We start from the raw sequence: 12838 nt of genomic DNA, 5'->3' as shown, positions 1-12838 counted from the left end.
AAAAATACAAAGTGTAGTTCCACCAGCTTCCCAGATCCCATGTTACTCCCCCTGCAGCTATGGAGAATGCCAGAGACATACCCCACAGCTTGTTCTAAAGGACCATGTTTTCCCCTGAACAGCAGAGGTGGTCTGTGTCTTGTCCCCTGGTATGCTGAGATGCAAGTAGGAGCACCCAGACGCCTGAGCTAGCCATTGCTAAAACCATGAACCTCACAGCATGCCCCATGCATCATACTGACATCAGCTTCTCAGTGGAGACCAGCCTGGCAATTTCAGAGCTAACACTTGTAGTCCAGCACCACCTACTGGAAAAAATAGAAAAGCCTCTTTTAGCTTGGATGTTTGGAGGAGATTTTTCTTCTAACTTTTTTTTTTACTTTAGTTTTTCTTTACTGTTTTGTTTTGGTTTTGTGTGTGTGTGTGTGTGTGTGTGAGAGAGAGAGAGAGAAACTACAATCCAGAAGGGAGTAGACCCAAATAAGCTAAGTACTGAAAGAAAGGAATTACCAGTCAAGAATGCTATATTTATCAAAGTTATCCTACAATTATGAAGGAGAAATAAAAACTTTTCCAAACATACAGAAGCTGAAGGAATATATCACCAGAAAACAGCACAACAAGAAATACTCAAAAGGATCTTCTACCAGATACAAAGAACAAAACTACAAGTAAAAGCTCCAACAAGGTTACAATGTAAATGAGGATAATCTCTGACAAAACATAAAGTGGGAGAGGATAAAGGTCTAAAGTAGCAAAAAAGGATGGAGTGAAGAAGCACTCATAAGACAAAAAACTCTTGTATATATGAAACCTTTTTTCTCAATAACCTAAGAGTAACAAACTAAGAAAGAAACAATCCTGAAATACATAGCTTGATATAAGAAGAAATAGAAGAAAGAAGCGTGGAATACTACCAAAAATGACAGATAGAAACCCAAAGAAAACAGTGAAAGGAGACACCGAGCTACCAGAAAACAAAACAAAATGGCTCTAAAAAATCCTCATATGTCAATAATTATCCTAAATTTAAATGGACTGAAATCACCAATAAAGAGGCACAAATTATCAGATTGGATAAAAAAGCAAACCCCGCCCTGGCCGGTTGGCTCAGTGGTAGAGCGTCGGCCTGGCATGCAGGAATCCTAGGTTCGATTCCCGGCCAGGGCACACAGGAGAAGCACCCATCTGCTTCTCTACCTCTCCCCCTCTCCTTCCTCTCTGTCTCTCTCTTCCCCTCTCGCAGCCGAGGCTCCACTGGAGCAAAGTTGGCCCAGGCACTGGGGACGGCTCCATGGCCTCTGCCTCAGGTGCTAGAATGGCTCTGGTCGCAACAGAGCAATGCCCCAGATGGGTATAGCATCGCCCCCTGGTGGGCATGCCAGGTGAATCCCGGTCGGGCGCATGCGGGAGTCTGTCTGACTGCCTCCCCATTTCCAACTTTAGAAAAATACAAAAAAAAAGAAAGAAAAGCAAACTCCAATCATATGTTGCCTTCAGGAAACATTTAATTTGCAGGGGGAAAAATAGACTCAAAGTGAAAGGTTAGAAGATGATTCTCTAAGCAAATAATGACTAAAGAAAAGCAAGTGTAGCTAAACTTATATCTGACAATACTGACTTTAAGACAACAAAGTTAACAAGAGACTAAGATGGACAATTCATAATGGTAAAGGGAACACTATATCAAGAAGTCATCAACTTCTTAATATATCATATATGCACAAAATGAGGGAACACCAAACTATATAAGACATCTACTAACAGAACAAAAAGGAGAGATAGACAAAAACACAATCATATTTGGAGATCTTAACACATAATTGACAGCTTTAGATAGACCATCCAAACAGAAAATCAATAAAGAAATATTAGCCTTAAATTACACACTAGACCAGGGGTCTCAAACTCAACTCAGCATGTGGGCCGCAGAGCAAGATCACAGCTGTTCGGCGGGCCGCACTAGGTCTACAAAAGGCAACTGTTACACAACACTTTTCAGTGTCACAAAACAACCATAAACTGTAGTTCGTGGATTAGTCTGCGGGCGGCAAAAAATTGTTCAGCAGGCCGCATGCGGCCCGCAGGCCGCAAGTTTGAGACCTCTGCACTAGACCAAATGAACATAATAGAACATTTAATCCCAGACCATCAGATTATACATCCTTTTCCAGTGTGCATGGATCATTCTCAAGGATAGATCATATGTTGGGCCATAAAACCAACCTCAACAAATTGAAGAAGATTGAAATTATACCAAGCATATTCTATGACCATAAGCCTCTTAAATTAGAATTTAACTACAAAAATAAAGTTTTAAAAAATGACAAAAATGTGGAAATTACACAACATTCTAAAAAATAACTGGGTTATAGAAATAAAAGCAGAGATCAAAAGATATATACAGACAAATGAGAATGAAACACAACATATCAAAATTTCTGGAACTCGGCAAAAGCAGTAATAAGTGAGACATTTATGTCATTACTGGCTTATATCAAGAAACAAGAGCGGCCCTGGTCGGTTGGCTCAGCGGTAGAGTGTCGGCCTAGCATGCGGAGGACCCGGGTTCGATTCCGGCCAGGGCACACAGGAGAAGCGCCCATTTGCTTCTCCACCCCTCCGCCGCGCTTTCCTCTCTGTCTCTCTCTTCCCCTCCCGCAGCCAAGGCTCCATTGGAGCAAAGATGGCCCGGGCGCTGGGGATGGCTCTGTGGCCTCTGCCCCAGGCGCTAGAGTGGCTCTGGTCGCAACATGGCGACGCCCAGGATGGGCAGAGCATCGCCCCCTGGTGGGCAGAGTGTCGCCCCATGGTGGGCATGCCGGGTGGATCCCGGTCGGGCGCATGCGGGAGTCTGTCTGACTGTCTCTCCCTGTTTCCAGCTTCAGAAAAAATGAAAAGAAAAAAAAAAAAACAGAAACAAGAGCAATACCAAATAAACAACCTAGCATTGCACCTTGAAGAACTAGAAAAAAAACAAAGTCAACAGAAAAAAAAGGAAATAGTAAAAATTAGAGCAGAACTAAATGAAATAGAAAACAAAAAAACTATACATAAAAATACAACAAAAATAAAAAATCTGATTCTTGGAAAAGATCAATAAAATTGGCAAAACCTGGCTAAACTTACTAAGGAAAAAAGAGAAAAGACTCATATAAACAAAATCTGAAATGAAAGAGGAGAACTTACCACAGATATCATAGATATACAAAGGATCATACTGGAATACTATGAAAGATTATTTATCACCAAATTTAACAGTCCAGAAGAAATGGATAAATTCCTAGAACCATACAATTTTTCTAGCGCAAATCATGAAGAAGTGGAAAACCTAAATAGACCTATAAGCAGGGAGGAAATAGAAGCAACTATCAAAAACTTCTTCAAAAATAAAAGTCCAGGACCAGATTGCTACACTCGTAAATTCTACCAAATATTCAAAGAAGATTTGGTACCCATTCTTCTCAAAGTCTTCCAAAAAGTAGTAGAAGAAGCAATACTTCCTAACACATCTTATGAGACCAACATAATCCTGATACTAAAACCTGGCAAGAACAATACAAAAAAAGAAAACTACAGACCAATATTTCTAGTAAATACTGATGCAAATATCCTTAACAAAATACTAGCAAATTGAATACAACAATACATTAAAATACATCACGATCAGCCTGACCAGGCGGAGGCGCAGTAAATGGAGCATCGGACTGGGATGCGGTGGACCCAGGTTTGAGACCCCGAGGTCGCCAGCTTGAGCGTGGGCTCATCTGGTTTGAGCAAAAAGCTCACCAGCTTGGACCCAAGGTCACTGGCTCAAGCAAGGGGTTACTCAGTCTGTTGAAGGCCTGCAGTCAAGGCACATATGAGAAAGCAAAGCAATCAATGAACAACTAAGGTGTCGCCTGACCAGGCGGTGGCGCAGTGGATAAAGCGTAGGACTGGGATGCGGAGGACCCAGGTTTGAGACCCCGAGGTCGCCAGCTTGAGAGTGGGCTCATCTGGTTTGAGGAAAAAAAAAAAAAAAAAAAAGCTTACCAGCTTGGACCCAGGGTCGCTGGCTCGAGCAAGGGGTTGCTCGGTCTGCTGAGGCCCCACGGTCAGGGCACATGTGGGAGATCAGTCAGTGGACGGCTAGGGTGTTGCAATGAAGGACTGATTGATGCTTCTCATCTCTCTCTGTTCCTATCTGTCCCTGTTTATCTCTCTCTCTGACTCTCTCTGTTTCTGTGAAAAGGAAAAAAATAAAATAAAATAAAATACATCACGATCAAGTGGGATTTATTACATGAGCACAAGAATGGTTTAACATATGCAAATCAATGTAATGCGCCGCATCAATAAGGAAAAATTATATGATTCTATCAATAGTTACAGAAAAGGAATTTAATAAGATACAACAGCCATTTATGTTTAAAACACTCAATTAAATGGGCATAGAAAGAAATGACCTCAACATAATAAAGGCCATGTTTAACAAACCATCAGACAATATTACACTAAATGGTGGAAAACTGGAAGCTTTTCCCTTAAAATCAGGAACAAGACAAAGATGTCCACTCTCTCTTATTCAACATAGTTCTGAAAGTTTTAATCAGAATAATCAAGCAAGAGAAAGAAATAAAAGGCATCCATGTTGGGAAAAAAGAAGTAATGATATCACTTTTTGAAGATGACATGATTCTGTGTATAGAAAACTTGGAAGACTCCACTGAAAAACTATTAGAAACAAAAATCAAATACAATAAATCCACAAGATATAAAATCAATATACAAAAGTCTTCTCTTTTTCTATATGACAACAATGAAACTTTAGAAAATGAAAAAAACAATTCCTTTTACAATTGCAACAACAAAAAATACACAATATAGAGGAATAAACTTAACAAAGGATGGGAAAGACCTATATACTGAAAACTACAAAGCATTTTTTAATTTTTTATTTAGTCGATTAAATTTAACAGGATGACATTAGTCAACTAGAGTACATAGATTTTGGGCAAACATCTCCATATCATTTGGACAGTCAATTATGTTGTGTACCCATCACCCAAAATCGAATCATCCTCAGTCACATTTATATTTGTCCCTGTTTATGTCCTTCCTCCTCCTTCTTCCCCCTCCCCCTGGTAACCACTGCACTCCTATTTCTGTCCATGAGTCTTAATTTTGTGTCCCATTTATGTATGGATTCATAGTTTTTACCTTTTTCTGATTTACTTCTGATTTACTTATTTCACTCAGTATAATGTTATCAAGGTCCATCCATGTTGTCATAAATGATACTATGTCATCATTTCTTATGACTGAGCAGTATTCCATAGTATATATGTACCACATCTTCTTTATCCAATTCTCTATTGAAGGGCACTTCGGTTGCTTCCATGTATTGGCCACTGTGAATAATGCTGTGATGAACATAGGGGTGCATGTGTCTTTACATACCCATGTTTTTGAGTTTTGGGGGTATATACCCAGTAGAGGAATTGCTGGGTCATATGGTAGCTCTATTCCTAATTTTTTTAGGAACCACCATACTTTATTCCATAATGGCTGTACTAATTTATATTCCCACCAACAGTGAATGAGAGTTTCTTTCTCTCCATAGCCTCTCCAACACTTGTTATTACCTATCTTGTTGATGATGGCTAATCTAACCGGTATAAGGTGGTATCTAATCGTAGTTTTGATTTGCATTTCTCTAGTAGCTAGTGAAGACGAGCATCTTTTCATATATCTATTGGTCATTTGTATTTCTTCCTGGGAGAAGTGTCTATTCATGTCCTCTCCCCATTTTTTATTAGATTGTTTGTTTGTTTGCTTTCTTGCTTGTTTGTTGCTGAGCTTTGTGAGTTCTTTATCTATTTTGGATATTAATCCCTTATCTGAGCTTTTGTTTGAAAATATTATCTCCCATTTAGTTAGCTGTCTGTTTTGTTGTCCATTTCTTTTGCTGTGCAGAAGCTTACTAGTTTGATGTAGTCTCATTCATTTATCTGTGCCTTTACTTCCCTTGCCTTTGGGGTCAGATTCATAAAATGTTCTCTACAGCCAAGGTCCATGAGTTTAGTACCTGTTTTCTTCTATGTAATTTATTGTTTGAGGTCTTATATTTAGGTCTTTGATCCATTTTGAATTAATTTTTGTGCCAGGTGACAAACTGTAGTCAAGTTTTACTCTTTTGCATGTGGCTTTCCAGTTTTCCCAGCACCATTTATTGAAGAGGCTTTCATTTCTCCATTGTGTGTTTTTGGCTCCTTTATCAAAGATGATTTGCCCATATATATGTAGTTTTATTCCTGGGCTCTCTGTTCCATTGGTCTGTGTGTATTTTTCTGCCAATTCCACACTATTTTGATTATTGTGGCTCTGTAGTGTAAGTTGAAGTCAGGTATTGTAATACTCAAGCTTCGTTTCTTTGTTTTTGTTTTTCCCTCAAGATTACTTTGGTTATTCAGGGTATTTTATATGGTTTCATACAAACCTGATGGTTTTTTGTTCCATTTCTTTAAAAAATAACATTGGAATTTTGATGGGAATTGCATTAAATTTGTATATTGCTTTGGGTAATATGGCCATTTTAACTATATTTATTCTTCCTATCCAAGAACATGGGATATTTTTGCATTTCATTTTCTCTTCTTTGATTTTATTTAATAATGCTTTGTAGTTTTCAGTATATAGGTCCTTTACATTCTTTGCTATGTTTATTCCTAGGTTTTTGTGTTACAACTGTAAAGGGATTATTTTTTTGAATTCATTCTCCAAAGTTTCATTGTTGACATATATGAAAGTAATCAATTTCTGTATATTAATTTTGTATCCTGCAACCTTACTGTATTGGTTGATTGTTTCTAAAGAGTCTTTCAGTGGAGTCTTGGATTTTCTATGTACAGGATCATGTCATCTGCAAAAGGTGAAACCTTTACTTTTTCTTTTTTCAATATGAATGCCTTTTATTTCTTGTCTGACTGCTCTGGCTAGAGCTTCCAGGACTATGTTGAATAAGAGTAGAGAGAAAGAGTGGGCAGCCTTGTATTGTTCCTAATTTTAGAGAATTTTTTTTTAGTTTTTTACCATTTTGTATGATGTTAGCTGATGTTTTGTCATATATGGCCTTTATTATGTTGAGATATTTTTCTTCTATACCCATTTTATTGAGTGTTTTGAACATAAAATAATGTTGTATTATATTGAATGCCTTTTCTGCATCTACTGATAGGATCATATGGTTTTTGTTCTTTGCTAAATTGAAAAAGATACAGTGAGGCCCTGGCCAGTTGGCTCAGCGGTACAGTGTCGGCCTGGCGTGCGGGGGGACCCGGGTTTGATTCCCGGCCAGGGCACATAGGAGAAGCGCCCATTTGCTTCTCCACCCCCCCTTCCTCTCTGTCTCTCTCTTCCCCTCCCGCAGCCAAGGCTCCATTGGAGCAAAGATGGCCCGGGCGCTGGGGATGGCTCCTTGGCCTCTGCCCCAGGCGCTAGAGTGGCTCTGGTCGCGGCAGAGCGACGCCCCGGAGGAGCAGAGCATCGCCCCCTGGTGGGCAGAGCGTTGCCCCTGGTAGGCGTGCCAAGTGGATCCCGGTCAGGCGCATGCGGGAGTCTGTCTGACTGTCTCTCCCCGTTTCCAGCTTCACAAAAATACAAAAAAAAAAATTAATAAAAAAAAAAGAAAGAAAGAAAAAGATACAATGAAATGAAAAAAAAAATTATGTTTATGGATTGGAAGAATCACATAGTTAAAATGGCCATATTAACCCAAAGCCATAACAAATTCAGTACAATCCCCATTAAAATCCCAATGTCATTTTTTGAAGAAATACAACAAAAAATTTACCATATTTGTATGCAGCCATAAAAGACCCTGAATAGACAAAGCAATTCTGAGAATAAATAATGGAGCCAGATGTATCACACCACATAACTTCAAATTATACTATAGAGCCACAATAAGCAAAACAGCAGGGTATTGGCAAGAAAACACATATACACCAATAGAACAAAATTGAGCACTCAGGAAAAAAAGCAACTCATATATATAGACAAATGATCTATGTCAAAGGATCCAAAACCACACAATGGAGAAAAGAAAGCTTCTTCAATAAATGGTGCTGGGAAAATTGGAAAGCCACATGCAAAAGAGTAAAACTTGACTACAGTTTGTCCCCTTGCACAAAAATTTATCAAAATGGATCCAAGACTAAATATAAGATCTGAAACAATAAATTACATAGAAGAAAACATAGGTACTAAACTTATGGACATTGGCTGTAGAGAACGACTTATGAATTTAACCCCAAAAGCAAGGGAAGTAAAAGCAAAAATAACTGATGAGACTATAAAGAGCTTCTGCACAGGCAAAGAAACAAAAAAGCAGCCAACCAAATGGGAGATAATATTCACAAACAACAGCTCTGATAAGGGGTTAATGTCCAGAATATATAAAGAACTCACAAAGTTTAACAACAAACAAGCAAACAATCCAATTAAAACATAGAGAGAGGACCTGAACAGACACTTCTCCCCAGAGGACACACAAATGGCCAACAGATACATGAAAAGATGCCCTTCTTCACTAGCTATTAGAAAAATACAAATCAAAACTACAATCAAATACCACCTTACACCTGTTAGATTAGCTATTATCAATAGGACAGGTAATAACAATTGTTGGAGAGGCTGTGGAAGAACAGGAACCCTTATTTACTGCTGGTGGGTATGTAAACCAGTATAGCCATTATGGAAAACATGTGGGCAGCGCCATTTTTAACAAAGTGAGCATAATATGTTTTATCTGCCCAACAGGACCCCTGCAGTAAAGCAAGACCCAGCAACCTAGGGCCTGCGTTAGAGATAAAAACAGAATTTGCCTTCCACCCATGTGCTTGCTGGCTTTCAATAGCAGCAGCATGCCCTTCTGCAGAAATTAAGTTGCCTTGCCAAGATATTTTGTCTCCACAAGTCTTGCTTAATTCCACCTTTAACAATTATTAGTAAAGATCATGCTTTTATCTGATTATTTATCTACCCAGGATTCACCTCCAGTTTAAGCTCATTAAGTCTGCTGTTATTAATCATGCTGAAAGTGTACTTAATTGTGGAATTTTATCCTACTGAGACAGAGAACATGTCCAGATGTTAGTAATCAGAACAAAGACAGAATGCCCTGCAAGCCCAGGAAGCCCTCGAACGAAACATATGCAGCATCTGCCAACCAAAAAAGAGGGCACATATTTAAAAGGTTGGTTCTGTAGAGTAAAGGCTGACATTATAATTAAATACACTTAGTAACAGAGAAACAAAAATGACAAGCATTCTAATTATCCATAAACCAAGAGATTAATACCCATTTCTTATATGCTTTACGTTGGGAATGCTGTTCTAATGGGCTTTTATGTGAAACTTCTGAATTACATTCAGAATGTTGGTTGCTTGATGTTTTCTGGCCTGACTCCCAGTAACTTTCATTTAACCTGTTTGCTTATACTTCTATACAGTGTATAATATAAACAAGCCTAATAGTAGCTCTCCTTGGTCTTGCAGAACAGGTAACTAAATCATCTCATTCTTACCTGATTAGTGGTCGCCATGTTTAACTGCTACAGAAAAATTATCTTCTTTACGGCCATGATGCACCACTGTTTTTGGACTAAGGAACTTCTAGCTAGCAGAGTACCACACTGAAAGAGGGCCCATGATATAATATGAGACTCATGGACATAGATAAAAGTGAAATGGTTACTGGGGGAGGGGTATCTAGGGGATGAGGGTAGGGGAAGGGTGTGGGAGGAATAGTGTAAAGATGGAAAATATTAGGTGATGGAAAATGATTTGACTTTGGGTGATGGGTATACGACATAATCAATATTTCAAATGCTATAGAAATGTTTACCTGAAACCTATGTACTCCTTGATCAATGTCACCCTGTTAAATTTAATTTTCTTATTTAAAAAAAATTTTAAGATAAAAATTGTAAAAAAAGAAAGAAAGAAAGCGGGCCCAATCAACAGCAGAGTTCTACAGTTAACAGAGGCAAGCATGTCCCCTCCTTGGAAACAGTGCAGCTCAGACTTGGCACTCTAAAGGGCTGAATTATTTATCCAGCCACATAAGAGAAAAAGTAGCTAAAACTGCCTGAGTTGATAGCCTTGTACCTAGATTCATACTGAAATAGAAACAGGACAGACTCCAAGAGAAAAAAAATTCTTGCTCCACATCCTTATGCCTGGCATAAGTCCCAACCATGGTGAACATAGCTGTTCCCATCAGTCTTGGGTTCATTCTTCCATTCATTCCAGGCCCACAGGTGTCAGGCACAGTAGCAGGTACTGAGGATGCAGTACTGAGAAAAGATTAAAAAACAGGTGATGGTGCACATACCATCTAACTAGTGCAATGATGGGTAAAAGGTGTTTAGTCACAGTGATGACATGAGATCAGCGCAGTTTAGTTTGGGGTTCATTTTCCATTTTTTTTATTTTAATTTTTTTATTTTAGAGAAAGGAAAGGAGAGAGAGAGAGGTGTTTCAGTTTTTTTTTTTTTTATTTTCCACTTTATATTTTGTTTTTGTAACTTTTGAACAAGTGGTTTCACTTATTTCTGTATTCATTGGTTGATTCTTGAATATGACCTGACTGAGATCCAACATGCAACCTTGGTGTATGGGGACAATGTTTTACCCAATTGAGCCATCTAGCCAAGGCACCTTTAGTTTTGATATTGCTTTAAGCAACACAGCCAAACACCAATCAATACTCCACAAATGCAATGACTCTTGTAGGGTTCTCTCTATAGGAAAGAGAGCTGGTTTAGCCTGAGGCCAGCACTTTCAAGTTTTTTGATTGGTCATACAGATCAAAGTCATCAGATTGGGTACGCATAGAATGAAGTCACTCATGAAAGGAGTATGGGCAAGTATGACAGTGTCTCTTCTTCCAGGGAATTTCCCTGAGTCTCTGGAGCCATATTGCAGGTCGGGAAATATGGCCTTGACATTTAAGAACTTTCACTGTGGGACTTGGAAGAAGAGAACAAAACAGACCACTTACAAACTTGTGTTTATTATACTCTATTGGAAATTTGTACACAGTTACTTTCCTCATGGGGAGTTGTATTTAAAATCATAATTATGTAAATGATGTTTCTGTTACTATTATAGTCTCTGGACTACTGAGTCAAATTTATATCTCTTTTAAGGTGCCTGTCATGGTCTCCTTCATTTATTTGCGTACATGGCTCTTTTCTCAGTGGCAAGAAACGTGCCTTATTCATTTTTCTAAACTCCTTGTCACTTAGCACATTGCCTTGCATATATGTTAGGTAATCAGTGATATCAATTGAATGAATTGTATTGTTAAGCCTAATCCGGAGGGACTCGAAACATTGAAGACATGAACAAAATCTGTCAATTCCACACCAAAGCTTTATTGTCTAGCTTGGCCAAGCAGCGGCAACTTCGACAGAAATCTGAGGGAGAGTGCGCCGGGCCTTTGTTTTACCTAGTTTTTATAGTTTTGCAAGCGGGAAGTACAGAAGCAAAAATTGCAATTAGGTGTTCTTTATCATTATTGGTTATAGTCATATGCCCTTTAACATGATAGGACCATGTTCAATTTTCAAGCCATACATCATTTTGGAGAAAACAAAATTTACAAGTCAACAAAATGGTAGAAAGATGTCTCTTTACATATTAAAAGGCATTCCTATATTTTCTAATGTTTATCTGCCATCTCTTTGTCCAGAGTCACACACATTAACCATATGCATTCACATGGGAGAGGTAGTTTCAGTGGGGACAAATGCCTGCAAATGGCTCATTACTATAAGAAAAGGTTTATTTTGGCTTTTCTCTTCCTGCACCTGGCTAGCCATTCACCCCTTTCCCCACAGGTGTGGTGGAATGTCAGGGAATCCATGTTTTCCTTCCCTTTGCATTTACAATACAATGCCCAGGGCCATCCTGGTTTTATGCCAATCACACAGTACAGCGATTATTTACAAAATTTCTTTGCACACCTTAACCCAAATTAATAAAATGTTCTTCAAGCCTCTTAAAATATTAATATTGATTCTGTAGCTTTTGGTACTTTACAACACCTGCGGGGGAGGTGGCGCAGTGGCTCCTCAGGGCTCCTCAGTATCGTCCAGAGTGGAAGATGCAACTGGGAATTTGAGCTTGGGTGCCTTCCTTTTTCACCCAAACCTTAAATTTACCAAAGAATGGTCATTTCCTAATGGGGAAAAATTTATACAACTAAGGAAGAGAGGGAAAGACAGGCTTGCAATGATGAGGAATGGAAAAAACACATCCCTAGCTAGCAAGATCATTGCTAATGATCAGGCAGATGTCAGACTCAAGTTACCCTCACATTCAAACCTGGTGTTCTTATTCTAAAAGGGGTGCATATTGTGTCAACCAGTGTTGAGTAATGTAGAACAGTGGTCCCCAACCCCCGGGCCGCGGACCAGTACCGGTCCGTGGGCCATTTGGTACCAGTTCGCAGAGAAAGAATAAATAACTTACATTATTTCCGTTTTATTTATATTTAAGTCTGAACGATGTTTTATTTTTTAAAAATGACCAGATTCCCTCTGTTACATCCGTCTAAGACTCAGTCTTGACACTTGTCTCATAAGTTCGACAATTATATTTAAAAATACCACAGTTTGCCCTGGCCGGTTGGCTCAGTGGTAGAGCGTCGGCCTGGCATGCAGAAGTCCCAGGTTCAATTCCCGGCCAGGGCACACAGGAGAAGTGCCCATCTGCTTCTCCACTCCTCCCCCTCTCCTTCCTCTCTGTCTCTCTCTTCCCTCCTGCAGCGAGGCTCCATTGGAGCAAA

General features: G+C 39.1%; 1 protein-coding gene across 3 annotated transcripts in view; it reads left to right on the top strand.

Annotated features, from left to right (window-relative positions):
* Positions 1-12838, top strand: part of KBTBD12 (kelch repeat and BTB domain containing 12) — an 89907-nt gene that overhangs the window by 48551 nt on the left and 28518 nt on the right. The gene's annotated exons all lie outside the window — the stretch shown is intronic.

The sequence above is a fragment of the Saccopteryx leptura genome, chromosome 11 (genome assembly GCF_036850995.1).
Source record: "Saccopteryx leptura isolate mSacLep1 chromosome 11, mSacLep1_pri_phased_curated, whole genome shotgun sequence".
NCBI classification, from domain to species: domain Eukaryota; kingdom Metazoa; phylum Chordata; class Mammalia; order Chiroptera; family Emballonuridae; genus Saccopteryx; species Saccopteryx leptura.
The sequence above is the reverse complement of the archived record's forward strand: the minus strand, read 5'-3'. Positions and strand labels throughout refer to the sequence as shown.